This window comes from Cupressus sempervirens, chromosome 5, assembly GCF_028749045.1.
Source record: "Cupressus sempervirens isolate cs-2001-9-10 chromosome 5, ASM2874904v1, whole genome shotgun sequence".
NCBI lineage: Eukaryota > Viridiplantae > Streptophyta > Pinopsida > Cupressales > Cupressaceae > Cupressus > Cupressus sempervirens.
In genome coordinates this window covers 614,032,995-614,049,093 of record NC_143122.1, presented here as the reverse complement: position 1 = coordinate 614,049,093, position 16,099 = coordinate 614,032,995, and positions in this window count along the sequence as shown.

The following is a 16,099-nucleotide window of genomic DNA, read 5'->3' as shown; positions in this document are numbered from 1 at the left end:
TGAATATAAGGGGTATAAATATAATAAGATGTTTCTAATGAAACTATAAATATTTTGTTGGAAATCTTTTTATTTTTTGGCTACAACAAATAGTTCTACATATTTTATAACTCCTCCTTGTTTGGAAGAAATGAGAAATATCTCATCAGGCATAAAACCTATAAATTTACATCAAACAAACATACATTAACGTGCCTACAATATTTTTTTTTAATTTTATAGTAAGTGAAATGTAAGAAAATAATTTTAAACAAGATGCTAGATTCAATAATCCAAAATATATTTTTTAGAAATTAAAACTCTCAAAATACAATTAACCCTTAATTGGTCATTGGCCTATGCAACCCATTGTACAAAATAAAGACACTAACAGGAAAATACTGATAGATAAGGATTTTAATATTGACAAAAAAAATTTGGAGTGTGGTCTACAAACAATACCACCATTACAGAGGAGATTGTCCCTTATGTGGGGGGCCTACCTCTGTCAAACATACCCCAAGCATTTATTGCATGCATCTATCCTAATCATATATGGCCTCAACAAGAGGGCATATTTCTTGATCATTTGCTCGAACAATAGGGACATAAATCCTAAAACTAGCATTCATCATTCTAGCCCAAAACCTTCAAGAAAGCTCTTGCTAATGGATACAAACTGTCACAAGTAGCCAAGTTCATCAAGAACAATGGAGATTCAACAAAAATCTCAATAGATTGCAGATATAGAGGCTTGACTGCCTCTAACCATGCTATTGTTGTTAAAATGAACTTCAAGATGGCTATAGAAATAGAGGCTTAAAATAATAGATTGAGAGACTCAATTATATTTTAGGTATAACTTACATCTAAAAGACGTGCAATGAATAAATTATTGGCCATGACTTTAACCAAAAGACATAAAGGTAAACTAAAATTTACCCATCAACATGACATAAATGTGATTACGAACTTCAACAACTTAAAGGAAAATAAATATATGGTACAAAGACCATCTAAATAATCTTTTCTTTCATAGAGAAATGAAGGGGAGACTTGATATTTAATTTTTTCCATGTGTGACTAAATAAAACCAATAGATTGTATTACATGTAATCACACTTGAGAAGAAATAATTAGACAGTATCTAAAACATGAGTGAAGTAACCAACAAATATATTTCAATTAGAGGAATACACATTTAAACCAAAAGATTGGAAAAAAATCCATTTAAAATATATGATAGCTCTAGAAGATCAAGAAAAAAACTACTTCTGCTAGTGCATGAGGTACTTTCTGTGGAATGTCATGCCATTTGGTCTAAAGAATATCAAAGAGCTATGACAACTATTTTCCATGAGATGATGCATACGAACATGGAAGACTATGTAGATGACAATTTGGCTAAATCTAAGAAAAGGAACACACGCCTAGATGACTTGTGCTTGATATTGGATTGTATGGTACAATTTAGTTAAATCCTAAGAAATGTGCCTTTGTTGTCACTCCTAGTAAATTGCTGGGCTATATGATATCTTCTAAGGGAATTGAGTTAGATCCTAAAAAGCTCCTAGCAATCATGGAGATACCATATCCTTGTACTATTAGTAAACTAAGGAGTCTTCAAGGATACTTATAATCAATAAGGAGGTTTATTTCTCAGCTAGCTAATAGATCACAACCTTTCAACAATAACTTACATAAGGGATCCACATGTGTGTGGAATGAATAATTTGAGAAGAACCTTAATTAGATCAAAGAATACTAGGCTAAGCCTCCTATTCAAATGCATCTTATCTTGGGAAAACCTTTGATTTTGTATATCTTAGCTACATCTTCTTCCTTCGAGGAATTATTAACACAAAATGATGAAAATGAGAAGGAATGATCTATTTATTATATCAACATAAATCAACTCAAGTATGAGGTTAACTATAAAAATATTGAGAAGGCTTGTCTTGTGGTAGTGTTTGCATCTCAAAACCTTTGACACTCAAAACACTAGTGTTGTTCCTGGTTTAGTACGACTCTAATATTCTAAAGTACACCAGTCTATCAAACATTGAACGAGAGGTAACTCTATATATCAACTTTGAAATTTCAATCTTTGTATGTACTGATTTTTTAGTCTATAATTAGAGAACATGACTCTATTTTTAGATTTTGCTATGCATGTAAATAGAGTTGGTCAGAAATCGTGTTGCTTTGCTTTTCTTTTTTTTAACTTGGGTGAGAAGATGTCATTAATGTAACTGATAATTTAGAACTATATATAGGATACTGTTTTTCCATTTTTTAATTGAAATTAAAGTCATTATGCATGTACACGGTTTGTCAGATTTCATTTTAAGGTGCTTACCATTTTGTGATCAGAATTATTTTTTATTAGATGAGTCATTCAAAATAATTTTACAAATACGAAAACCTAAATTATAAAATCAATAAAACAAAAGAAGGTAGGAAAACAAATGATTAGCAGTAGATGGCTATTTAAAGATATGCTAATTTTTTTAAAAATGTAAGTCTAACATAAATTAATATTTTAAAAACTTAAAATTATAAATAACGTGAAAAACAGAAAGTTAACTGGGAGTGCCGTTTCAAAAATATGTTGAAGTACAATTTAATCATAAAATTACTACCAGATCTAATGATGTACGAATTTAGTTATTGAAAAAACTTCAATTCTCCCTTACCATTTCTTACAATCTGTTAATTGTAAGAAATATACTTCATTTGAATCATTTTCTGCATTGCTCGATATGGGTATTGCAAAGCTACGAATCAGCGCTTCAATTCTTCCTTTGCTAGTAATACTCCAATCTATTGGACATTCTACTTTAGTTCAATGTTGAGAAAATATGTAAGAGTTTATTATTTTATGCATCTTCACAGTTTTAGGTAGATGGATTGCTGCAAACAATTGGTAGCAACGGTGTATTTCTGAGTTCAATTTTATTCAATTCCCAATAATCCATTTTCAAATTTTATTTTATGAACTTGGTTCTGATATTTTATTCCACCAACATCATTCTGACCCAGGTCATGCATGGGCATTCTTATATTGACATTGATTTTTAATTGTTTTTGAGCATGCTAATTGTTTCTATAGGTTGCTCTGGTCATAAATGCAACAAATAAGTTTCTTTTATAGTTTATAATACCAGCCGTTTTATAGTTCATAGTACCAGCCATTTGTTTTGGGGTTTATATACGGTGACGACAATATTTCGTAAAAATATATCAAGGAAGTAATAATCACATTCATAAATAGAAAAACCCACCAAGTAATTCTATAATACTTTTACCAAATTCAATACAGACAACTGCCAGAAAGGACTTCTGGCCTAGTGACATGAATTTCTCATTGTTCTCAACCAGAATAACATTAAAAAAAATTTGTATTCATGAGGATATAAATTGTTGTGACGTAAGTGTGTTCACATGTTATAAGAATATTATTTAGGAGTTTTTTCATCATCAATAAAAAGCTGATAAACTGTACAAAACTATTATAAAGGAGTTTTAGATTGACAAAAGTACAAAACTTCTACAACATTGTAAGGCACCTGATATTGAAGAGATTACATTATATCACACAAATCTTAGGATTAATTCTGTCATATTTCTTCAAAGAAAGGATCATAACAAGCCTTTTCCTATGGGTGTTTTTATGCGGAATGACAGTTTTAAACTAGGTCTTTGGTCAATTGCTAGGGTTTGAATATGGTGATTTGAGGTGAATGGGTTTCATGTTGGTTTATATGTATTATCTTATGGTAAATTTGAACTTGCAGCTTGCTTAGTTGCCCTGTATAATTACATTTGGGAGTTATACTCGCAATGACAACTACTCTGTATGATTTTAAAGCTAATTTCCATATAAAACATTTAACATTATCTTGATTAGATCTATAAGATTTCCACAATCCATGACAATGATTTTTAATTTTTGGATTAGATTGTGTATAATGTTTTACCATCAATGTTTAGGATCATTGTAGTATGATCCGAAACGTTGATGGTAAAAAATTATACACAATCTAATCCAGAAATTAAAACTCATTATCTTGATTCTTGATGTCTGGAAGGAATAAATCCTTCACGACATATGGACTGCTTCCTTTTCTCAAAAAAAAATATTGAGTCATTGTGAGTAATGGAAAACATGTGTAATGGTCAATTAATTATTTCAAATTTTAATTTGTCACTTAGGCTCAAGCATGTGGGTGTTTGAAAACATTGCCCGTTTCCAATTACCCCGATAAGAACAAAACATATCTAGGGGCAGCTAACTCCCATTATCAACACATCCATTCAGACACCAGGCCAACTATAAGGCATGACCCTTCTTCTTCTTCAGGCTCTGCAAAACCTAGGCAGGTGGACCTACAGATTCTTTATATGGTACCAGTTATCAAAGCATACACTGAATCTAATACAAAGCAGATAGAAACCCTTATTTCTCCTAATAACTTATGAAATAACATATATCTGCAGTAGCTAGATGCAAAACAATGAAATTCATAAGCTGAGTGAGGGCATTCTGTTTATAGCTCTTCAACATGAAAGGGAAATTCATTTGATTAAAGATGTTGATTCAACAAAACCTCAAAAGTGCAACAGTATAACCAGTGATCCTATAACTGATCAGTGCCTGATCCATTGGGGAATTCCATGAATGCAAAACATACATCTGTGACATCAGGACATATCTCATATACCCAGACATCAGATCTATCCAACCACCTTGTGATTCAGACATCAGTGTTCATTCAGGTCTCATTCTCACAAAATATCCTTCTCAAATAACCAATAACCTTGTTTAAACATATCGAGCATTTACTTGGCCCTTTGGTCCAACAGCAAAATACATCAAACATACAACCTGAAAGGGATGCAAATGGGTCTCAAATCTTTGTTACAAAACCACATAAGACTTAAAAATTGTTGAGACACGAGACAAGAACCATAACAAAACTAGTGAAATTATTGCTCATATGTATTCATTTCCTTGAAACTATACATTCAGATGCATAAAATTTAAACATGAAACAACCTAATATCTCAGAACTATCTATATTATCTCTACAATGTTGTTCATATGAGAGTTCTGCTGAAGAAAGTGGTGTCACAGTCATGGAAACATGTCAAAATACTGGAACCAATGGTCTCACAGTGCAAAAACTGGAATCCCTAATGGTATCACAGCAATGAACTTTTTCTTCCCAGAAACTGGAACCCCTAAATGATGGAAATAAAGAATGATATAGAAGAGAAAGAATTCTTGGATCTGTTTTGAAGATGACAAGTGCCCACTTGAAATTCAATCCTGTGCAACTGAGTAACCTCTTTCTTCTTTCATCCCATCTAATTTGATTTTCTGTTTCATCATTACATTGCAACTGCTTTGAAATATCTCTGCCTAATGATGAAATCCTTTTGCATCTAAAATATCTGAAACCTTATGCAATTCTGGTGAAATTATGAGTTTTTACTAATTTTAATGTAACCAATTCAACCCCAATTGCATTATTACCATCTTTTATGCATATCTAGGTCATTATCTTGACAAAAAATCAAAACTAAACTTCCTGGTCTGAATATAGATGCGATTTAGGTACCTGATGAAAAACCTCATGTAGCTCAAACTAACTGATACTTGTGCAAAAACTAATCTCAGAATCAAAAAATTCAGACTTTCACAATTTCGATGGTATATGATAAGGCATACTTTTCCTTCCAGAAATGCCCAGAATCTTGATTTGAAAAACACTCCTCTGGTTAAGATTGTTGAGGTCTGTATTTAAAATAATTTCAAAAATTTTAAACTTTAAACTTTAGGAAATAAAAATTTCAATTTAAAAGACCCTGCATGTCACGTCAGTTTGTTGGCAAAATAATTTATAAATGAAAATTTTAAAATCATTTTATTTTTCCTAGCCCTTCCAACTTTGAGTCAACTCTAGGTTTGACCAATGCAACATGGCGCACTCTGATTGGACACCTGATCTACATCATCCGCCATGTGTCATCTCCTCGCTACTTCGCCATGCTAATTGTCGTGCATCTTTCGCTTGACGAGTAAGCGAGGACCCCTGGATGTGCCACGTGGCACAATCCCATTCAACTTCTCTAAACTTGACACATCCCCTCTTGCTTGCTACCACTTGTCATGACCTGATTCACTGATGACACTAACATGGAACCCACGCAACATTTTGGATCTTGCCAATTTTTTTATGTTTTTTCGGCGACCTTGCTACTTTGCTAGTTGGAGTTGCCAAGATTTTTCGGCTAGCAAGGTAGCGACCATCGGATTCTTGGGTTTTTCGATTTGCCTTCTAGCTCGCTGACGTCATCCTGCTTGGACTGCGTTTTCGTTTAAAATTATGTCTTTGACTACGCAGCTGATGTCATCCTACAACTACCTGGGAGCCATCACGGAGCACTGCTTTTCCAAAAGGCGCCTTTCTTTACACACTCAAAAGATGCAAGCAATAGTATTTAAAAAACAATTTTACTGTGCCACAACGCATGTGGGATAAATAACTTCCATGGTTTCCCATACTCCTGCGCGTGGGTAGCTCTTTTCTTGCATGGGACTGCTCGAGCATAAACACTAGTGAGTTTTTTATGGGCCTACGCCTTCTCCTCAAGTGTGATCACTTTTCATGATGCCCTTTGTTGTTGTTTCTTAATGTGCTTCTTTGGCATGTGTTCTCCCTGTTTGGCTACAACTTCTACTTAGCAAGGCATTGGGTTCACGTTTTTGACTACTGATTCTCCACATTTACATGGGTCCCCCTTTTTTAACGTGGTCCTTTTACTACCTTTTCCTGGTGTCTGTTCTGCAATGTTGGAGGTGGACCTTTTCCAAGTATCTCTCTTCATTTGATGTTTCTGTTGTTAGACATGGAGTGGCTCTCTATGCGTGGAGGCTTTTGTTTGTTGGATTTGCTAACTGCCTCCAAACGTGCGCTTCTCCTCCGTGAATGCTCCTTCTTTGGCATGTTCTATCTTAAAACTGCGTGGGTCTGCTTGGGAATCGATTGCTTTCAAGGTAGATCCCTTGCCTCCTCCCATGCATGGATTGCCCTGCATCCTGCTCGTGAACGTTTCCTCTCTTTAATGTATATCCCCTACCAACATTCTACATTTGACTAGTGGTCTGCCTTTTTAAGATTTCTTGCTTGTATTTACTTTTCTTATCTTGTTTACGAGTTCTTTTCCTTTCTCAATTTCTCCACACAAAGCTTTGTAAGGGTATTTCTTTCCTCTGTGCAATGGCAGCAGCTTCCTCTATTAAAACTTTGGCTTCCCTTTGTTTTGTATCTCTTTTTAAGTGCAATGATAATTATTAACTATAATAGCAAGTTTCTTCTCACTTCTGATTGTAACTACTTGTCTCCTACACCTTGAGAGGTACTGTCTTATGTATACATTCATAGAATTGAATTTATTTAATTTTTATTATTCAAGGTTACGTTTAATAGAATCTACAATTGTTTGTCTTCATATTTTCTAGAATCACACATGAATACATTCAATAATTTAGGCAAAGGTTGAGACCATTACAAAATAGTTGAACATAGCATTATTCACTTTTGAAATAAGATTCTTAAGACTTATATGTAAGGTTGAATTATACATTTCAATTTCTATTTGAATTATATGTTAAAGAAATATTTAACCAGAACTACCTTTTCCTCAATTAGACATGCCCATCAAAGAAGAAGACAAACAATGTCAATTAAGCATCATTCTGGATGAAGCAGAAAGTGAGGAGGAGAGCCAAGAAGAAATAAAGGCTCAACATAATGGATTGCAGTGAAGAGTGGTGCAAATGCTACTAGATGGAAATTATTTTTTCAGAGCCCTAGTAGATCAACTTGAAGGTGACCAAAAGCAACACTCAAAGTATCATAATATGGTAGTGGAGTACATTATGGAGAATCATTCATACTTTGAGTCTTTCTTTTCTCAAAAAGATGGCATGAATTTTGAAGAATACTATGAAAAAATGGTAGAAGATAGAACTTGAATAGACCATTTTGAGATTTGTGCAACCTCCATGATGATTCAAATCAACATTCATGTACACTATTTGAAGGGCCAGGAATCCCAAATCTACAATATTGATAGCTCAGAAACATCCACACTTCATGTCTCATATCATGATGGAAATCACTACAATAGTTTGTACTTCATTAATAACAATGCCAATGCTCATGTCGCAGGTATGCTTTTGGAGGATGATAATCAAAGTATATAATATAATGACTAAGATCCTATCAAGTTCATTATAGATGAAAAAGGGTGCAAAGATACCAACAAAAGTTGCATATAAGATAAATTACTGAAAAGAAAGGACAAACGTCGATGAAAGAAAGGTTTAATAGGGTGTATTCCATGGTTAGAAAGGAAGACAAAATGATAAACATTTTAAAATTATCTTTCTAATGTTGTATCGAAAATATTATTAGAAAACTTTTTGTGACATTATTTGATATATATAAAACTATCAAGGTAACCCTTGCACCCTTAAAATGTGCAAGTGCTAGTAATAAGAATAACATAAATAAACTGGCAGTCACTAGCTTTTGTGCTTGCAATGATGAGTCGATAGGTGTTTACTTTAAGGAAAATGAAATTTAATTTTGTAATAAATTATCATTCAAAAAAATTCCCATAAAAATATATTAGGAAACACTAATAAGAAAATACTATGAAAATAATAACACTTATAAAGTGCAGCAAACAATATAAATTGAAATTATTATAAAAACTAAACTTAACTAAAATAATAGTTATAAAGTGGAACATCACCTAGATCCAATGACTACTAAGTGTTCTATATAATATCATGAGAGATGGATTCTTGTATATCACTACTCATTAAACATGAGTCAATGAGTTTGACTCAAAAACTTCATAGTTAAACCCTTGTTTTGACTTTTTTTAATTCAAAAACAATATCACAATCTCCTTAAAAAAACTATCATGAAAAATTAATATGAGAAATATTAAAAATATATATTAAGAAATAGCAACTTCCACAAATATTATATTGGCTAAACTAAAAATCAATATTTAAATGAAAAACCATACTAATTTAAAAAATAAATTTAAACAATTTAAAAACTAAAACTTCAATCATACAAATATCCTAATCACTAATCATACAAATATCACTAATCACTAATCCTAAACTGAAAATTAATATTTAAAGTTAAAAATTAAACTAATTTAAAAAATAAATTAAAAACTAAAATTTTAAAAAATAATTATAAAAAAAGCTTAACTAATTTAAAGTCTATTGGCATAAATATAAGAAAAAAATATTTATTTTTAAAAATTAACAAAAGTTAATATATAAAATTAATATGAGAAAAAAAAAAAAATAGCAACTCCTCCCACAAATATCCTATTGGGTAAACTAAAAAATAATATTTAAAGTTTAAAAAACTAAACTAATTTAAATAATTTAAAAACTAAAACTTCAATCAATTTTAAAAATCAAAATTAAATAAAAAGAAAGAAAAACATGATTTTTTTATAAAGAAAAATTTAAGTTAAAAGTGAAGATAACACCGAATTAATTTTCTAAATAAATAAAAAGTTAAAAGTATGGATAAATTAATTTATAAATTAAATACAAGAGTTAAAAATTGAGATAAACAAATAGTGTAGATAATAGCTAATTAAATTTTAAAAATAGAAAAAAAAAAAAACTAAGAGTTAAAGTTAGGGTTGACAGTTTTCTGGTCAAAGATTAATTTTGCGATAAAAAATAATTTGCATGTCAAAAAATAATTTAGAAAATAATTTTCAGGTAAAATAATAATTTTACCACATATAGGAATAAAATATTAAGTTACCATTTACAATTTAAAATTTGGAAGAACGCATTAACAAAATATTAAATTACCGCACACTATTTAATTGTTAGAAAACACACGATTCACATCAAGGAATTATTCTTTTATTCAGTTACATCTTGACCTACTATTCCAATTACAACAAAAACAATGGCGCCACAATTCCCTGGTTCAAAAAGTGGTTTTTGTTATAAATTCATCAAAATCTACCATCGCAATCTTCTATACATTGAGATAATCTCCATCTCATATCAGGAAAGTGTTGAATTGTGAAGGCCAACAAACACTTGTGTTTTTCCCTCCATTTATTTTGTCTCTTCAGCTGATCATTTGTGATCTATAAATGCTGATCACGTGTATTGTAAACTCAATTGGTTTTCTCATTAATATAATTCCTCTGCTCTCAGTGTGGACGTAGCCACGATTTGTGGTGAACCATGATAAACTCTATGTTTATGCATTTTTTTTGTTCTGTATTTTTCTTTCGCATTCTTGGTTGATTTACAATTGGTACTAGAGCCGTAATCAATTTCGGTGACCAAATTCCGAAGTCATGGAGGAAACAAGAGTGCAGAAATTCTCAGGGAAGAATTTCAATTTGTGGAAGGTACAGATGCGATCACTTTTGGTCATGCACAATCTTGCAATAGCAATTGAAGGTAAAGAAAATAAGCCTACCGCTATGTCAAATGAAGACTGGACTAAAACTGATGAGAAGGCAATGACAAAGATTTTTCTTTCGCTATCTCCGAATGTATTGTTCAATGTGAACAATGAAACATCAACAAAGGACGTGTGGGACAAACTTCATAGTATGTATCAAACGGCATCTGCCGGAAACAAAAATTTTATCATGAAGAAGTTTTACAAATTGAAGATGAAGGAAGGAACAGCGATGTCGAATCACATAAATGAGTTAAATACTCTTTTATGTCAAGAACACTCCATTGGTATGCCTCAAGATGACGAAAATAAGGTGGTCATCTTGATATGTTCCTTATCGGATAGCTGGGATGGTGTGGTATCAGCAATTAGCACTTCTATAACCGGCAAAAACAAGCTGGTCTATGATGAGGTAGTCTCTGTGATAAATCAACTATTGCAGTCACTGATTATTAATCTCCTATCATAAATGATTATTAAATTGCTGAAAAAAATTCTCAGCTAATATTGAAGAATAACACAACTGCAATTTCACTTATAATATGGAAAGAAATGAACAACACAATGAACACAATATTTTTGGATAAATTGTCCCTGGAAAAACCCCTAAGGGAAAACCAGTTCTACAGATGAGGAATTATATTAAACTTCAGCAAAAGAAGAGATACAAAATTCCTTGCCTCTCATTGGCAGAACTCCGACAACCTCCTAATTTATCCCGCTGATATTCCCCACTGCTATCTCCATGCTAACACTGCACCCTTGCTAACACTGCAAGACTGTTTGCTAACATTGCAAACGTTTCTTCAAAACTTCTTCTCCAAATAACCCAATGACCCCTTTTTATACTACTCCTGTTGGTAAACCAACGACGGAGATTAAATCAAACCAACCGCTGAGATTAAGACAACTCGACAGCCAATAATAGAATTGGTTGCAAGGTGTCCAAAAGGGAATCTCTAAAATTAGTAAATAACAACCATTTACTAATTCTTGGCAAGTGGACAAACAGCTATCCAAACCACCCATAAATACAATTGCTATTCATAGATAAGGATGAATAGTTGTCCAAGCTACCCATAAATACTACTGCTATTTTCGGGTTAGAAATAACAGTTATCCAACTAACAATAATTAACACTCCCTCTTAGCGAGGAAGCTATTCTGCATGACACCCATCTTATCTCTGAAGAAAATAAATTTGGCCTTTCCCAAAGCCTTCGTCAGAATGTCTGCTACCTGCTCATCTGTAGGTATGTATTGTAGTCGAACAACTCCCCTTTGTACACAATCTCTGATGAAGTGATATCTGATATCTATATGTTTAGACATATCATGAAACACTGGATTCTCAGACAACTTGATGCAACTCTGATTGTCACAATGTATCACAGTAGTCTCAACCTTCTGACCAAACAAGGCTACTAACAACTTCCAAATCCATCTAGCTTCACATGTCGCCATGCTAGCTGCTATGTATTCTGCTTCTGCTGAACTTAGAGCCACAGACTTCTGCTTCCTGCTGAACCAAGATACAACTCCTGATCCCAAGCTGAAACAACACCCTGAACTACTCCTTTTGTTTGTTGTACTTCTTGCCCAATTTGCATCAGTATAGCCTATCAACCTGATACCTTCACCTCAAACATATCTGATCCCATACTCGACTGTACTACACAAGTAACGTAGCACATTCTTAGCCACTATCCAATGCATTCTCTTTGGTTCAACCATGAACTGACTAAGAGAGTTAACCGCAAATGCTATATTTGGTCTAGTGTTGACCAAATACATAAGCGAACCAATCAACTGTCTATATAAAGTGGGATCTACATCTTTCTCCTTAGATGTATCTACCTTCCTCCAATTCGTGATCATGGGTGTAGACATGGCTTTGCAATCCTCCATCCTTAATTTCTTCAAGATTTCAATGCAATATTTCCCTTGACCAAGGAAAATCTCCCCATCTGTCTACCACACTTCCATGCCTAGAAAGTAGTGCATAAGTCCTAAATCCTTCATCTCGAACTCTTCTGCAAGGTTCCTCTTGCAATCCACTATGAGCCCTAGTGAACCTATAAGAAATAGATCGTCCACATAAAAAATAAGAATGAGAATCTCACCCCTAACCATCAAGTAGTAGAGGTTAGCATCTGCTTCACTCTTCACAAAGCCCATTTTCTACAAGTATGTATCAATGCGCTCATACCACGCTCTAGGAGCCTGCTTGAGTCCGTATAGTGCTTTCTTCAATCTGCACACGTGGGTCTCTTTGCTATGTGGTACAAAGCCTTCTGATTGTTCTATGTATACCTCCTCCTTCAACTCACCATTGAGGAATGTTGTCTTGACATCCATTTGATAGATTTTCCATTCCATCTGTGCTGCAAGTGAGATTACAGCTCGTATAGAAGTATACCTGGCAATTGGGGCAAATGTCTCCTCATAGTCTATTCCCTCCTTCTGAGAAAACCGCTTTGCCACAAACCTAGCCTTGTATTTCTCGATGATACCATCTGCACCGTGCTTTATCTTATAGATCCAGTGTGATCCAACTACAACCCTATCTATTAGTCTAGCTACTACCTCCCACACATCATTCTACATTATTGAAGAATATTCCTCAACCATAACATCTCGCCATCCCTGATGTTCTGCAGCTTCTTGATAGCTAGAAGGCTCACTATCTACCAACTGACTAACTAATGCCACATAGTCATTGAACTTGGCTGGTTGTCTTCTCTATCTAGTACTCTTCCTAGGAGCTCCCAGAAACTCCTGAGTATCCCTTTGTGTATCTAGAACCACATGATTCCTGCTGCCAACTATAGAGGATGAAATGTCAACCTCTAAGTCTTTTAGATGCATTTCCTGTTGCACTTGTTGTGCCATACTCTGTGAATCTTCACTAACTGAGTCCACATTCATACTGGTAACTGCACTTGAGCTTTTTTGCCCTTGACTTGGTCTTGGAGCTTCTATTGGCTGCTCACTCTGATCATCTGCTAGCAAATCTCTGGATCTCCTAAATGCCTTGTCCTCCATGAACTTGACATCCCGTCTGACAATAATTCTTTTAGTCCCCAGAATGAAAATCCTATATGCCTTTGAGGACTCACTGTACCCAGCAAAGTACTCCCTCTCTGCAGTCTGATCTAACTTTGTATGTGTATCTCTAAGAATATGACAATATGCCAAACTCCCGAATATCATGAAGTGACTAACATCTGGCTTCTTCCCTGTGAAAGCCTCCTCTAGTGTCATCTTCCCTAGCACCTTGTGTGGAACTCTATTCTGAATGTAGACTGTTGTATTACATGCCTCTGCCCATAAGTAACGGGGCATGTCCTGGTCATGTAGCATAGCTCTTGCTGCCTCTGATATAGAATGGTTCTTCCTCTCAGCAACTCCATTCTACTATGGATTGTAAGGAACAATCCATTCTCTCTTGATTCCTTCTCTGGTGCAGAACTCCTAGAAGACATTTCCTTTGTACTTGCCTCCATTGTCTGACCGAAGAACCTTTATCTTCTTTCCTGTTGAGTTCTCCACAAGAGCCTTGAACTCTTGGAATCGACTGAAAACCTCATCCTTAGTCTTCAAGAAGTATATCCAGGTCTTTCTAGAGAAATCATCAATAAAAGTAACATAGTACTCATATCCTTTGAGAGATTTCATCGACATTGGTCCACAAACATCTAAATGTACTAGATCAAGAACACCCTTAGATCTGGTGTCACTCCTTGGAAAAGATGCTTTCGCAAACTTCCCCAACACACATCCCTTACATACATCATCATGCTTTGTGCTCACCTCTGGAACACCTGTCACGGTCTCACGAAGCTATCTAAGTGCTCCATGATGAATATGGCCCATCCTCCTATGCCATAGCTCTCCAAGATCTCTAGGATTACTTTTGCTCATAAGTGCCTTAGGAGCATCAAACTACAATCTATAAAGGCGACCACTCCTAACTCCAATAGTTATGGGTGATTTCCAATCCCTGTGCTTAATCAACATGTGTCCCTCTAAAGAGTACATTATACCCCCTATCTTGAAGAACACATGCAAAAATCAAATTCATACCTAAGCCTGGTACATATAACACATCATGAAGTGGAATTATCTTTCCATTCTCCCTCTGAAACTGAACAGTCCCTTTCCCAACAGGGTTGAGTTTAGACAAGTTTCCCATAGAAATATGGATGTTGGTGTCCTCCTCCTTGTAACTCAAGAAGTACTCTCTAACTCCTGTCATATGAAATGACGCCCCACTATCTATATACCAAACACACTATGAGGTTGAGCTAACCATACAAGCTATGAGTGCAAACTCATTTTCCCTTCTACTGGAGAGTTCTTTTGCACTTGTTGAAGCTGCCACCTGCTTCTTACCCTTCTTCCTCTCTGGGAAATCATTGACATAGTGGCCAAACTCGTGACATCCAAAGCACTTGACCTTAGAAAGGTCCTTCTTCTTCTTTTCACTTTGTGAATTTGATCCTTAGCTAGATCCCTTCTTTGCTTTCCCTTTACCCGCTAGGGCAACGTTCTCTTGTTCCACCTCACTTTTCTAACTCTTGTTGGCCCCATTGACAAGACATAGTCTAAACTCCTCCTGAGTGAAATCAGTTCATAGTCGATCCCAACTCGGTAAAGTATCTCGTCCACTGAGAACTTGAACAAAGACAATCCATTGTTTAGTAAACCCATTTAGGGCTATTCTTACTAGCTCATCATCACTAGGGCTATCTCCAATAGCTGCTAACTCATCCTTGAAAAGTCTGAGCCTGGTGAGGTAACTTGTGACATCTTCTCCCTGATTCATCCGGGTATTCTTTAGCTTCTCTCTGAGAATCAACTTCCTATTGGTGGTAGCATTTTGGTATAGATTTAGAATGGCGTCCCACATCTTCTTTGTTGTATCTAGCTCCGAGATATTTGGAACAATATGATCCTTGACACCATCAAAGATAATCCTCCTTGCTTTGGCATCGTCCTTCCTATACGCTGCAAGCTGTGTTGCATCCGTTGGTATAGGTACACCACTGGTAGCATAATCCTTGATACCATTCTCTTCCAACAATAAAGAAATTCTGGCCTTCCAAACACCAAAATTTGAGGCACCATCCAATCTATCCTGATCTCTCAAACCAGCTGAAGCCATCTCAAGGGTTTAAAGCAAAATAATAAATCTAAAGAGATCAAAATTTCTTTCCTAGGGAAAAACTCTTCTACCCTAAACAATGCTCTGATACCATGTGATAAATCAACTATTGTAGTCACTGATTATTAATCTCCTATCATAAATGATTATTAAACTGCTGAAAACAAATTCCCAGCTAATATTGAAAAATAACACAATTGCAATTTCACTTATAATATGGAAAGAAATTAACAACACAATGAACACAATATTTTCATACAAATTGTCCATGGAAAAACCCCTAAGGGAAAACCAATTCTACAGATGAGAAATAATATTAAACTTCAGCAAAACAAGAGATACAAAATGCCTTGCCTCTCACTAGCAGAACTCTGACAACCTCCTAATTTCTCCTGCTGATATTCCCCAC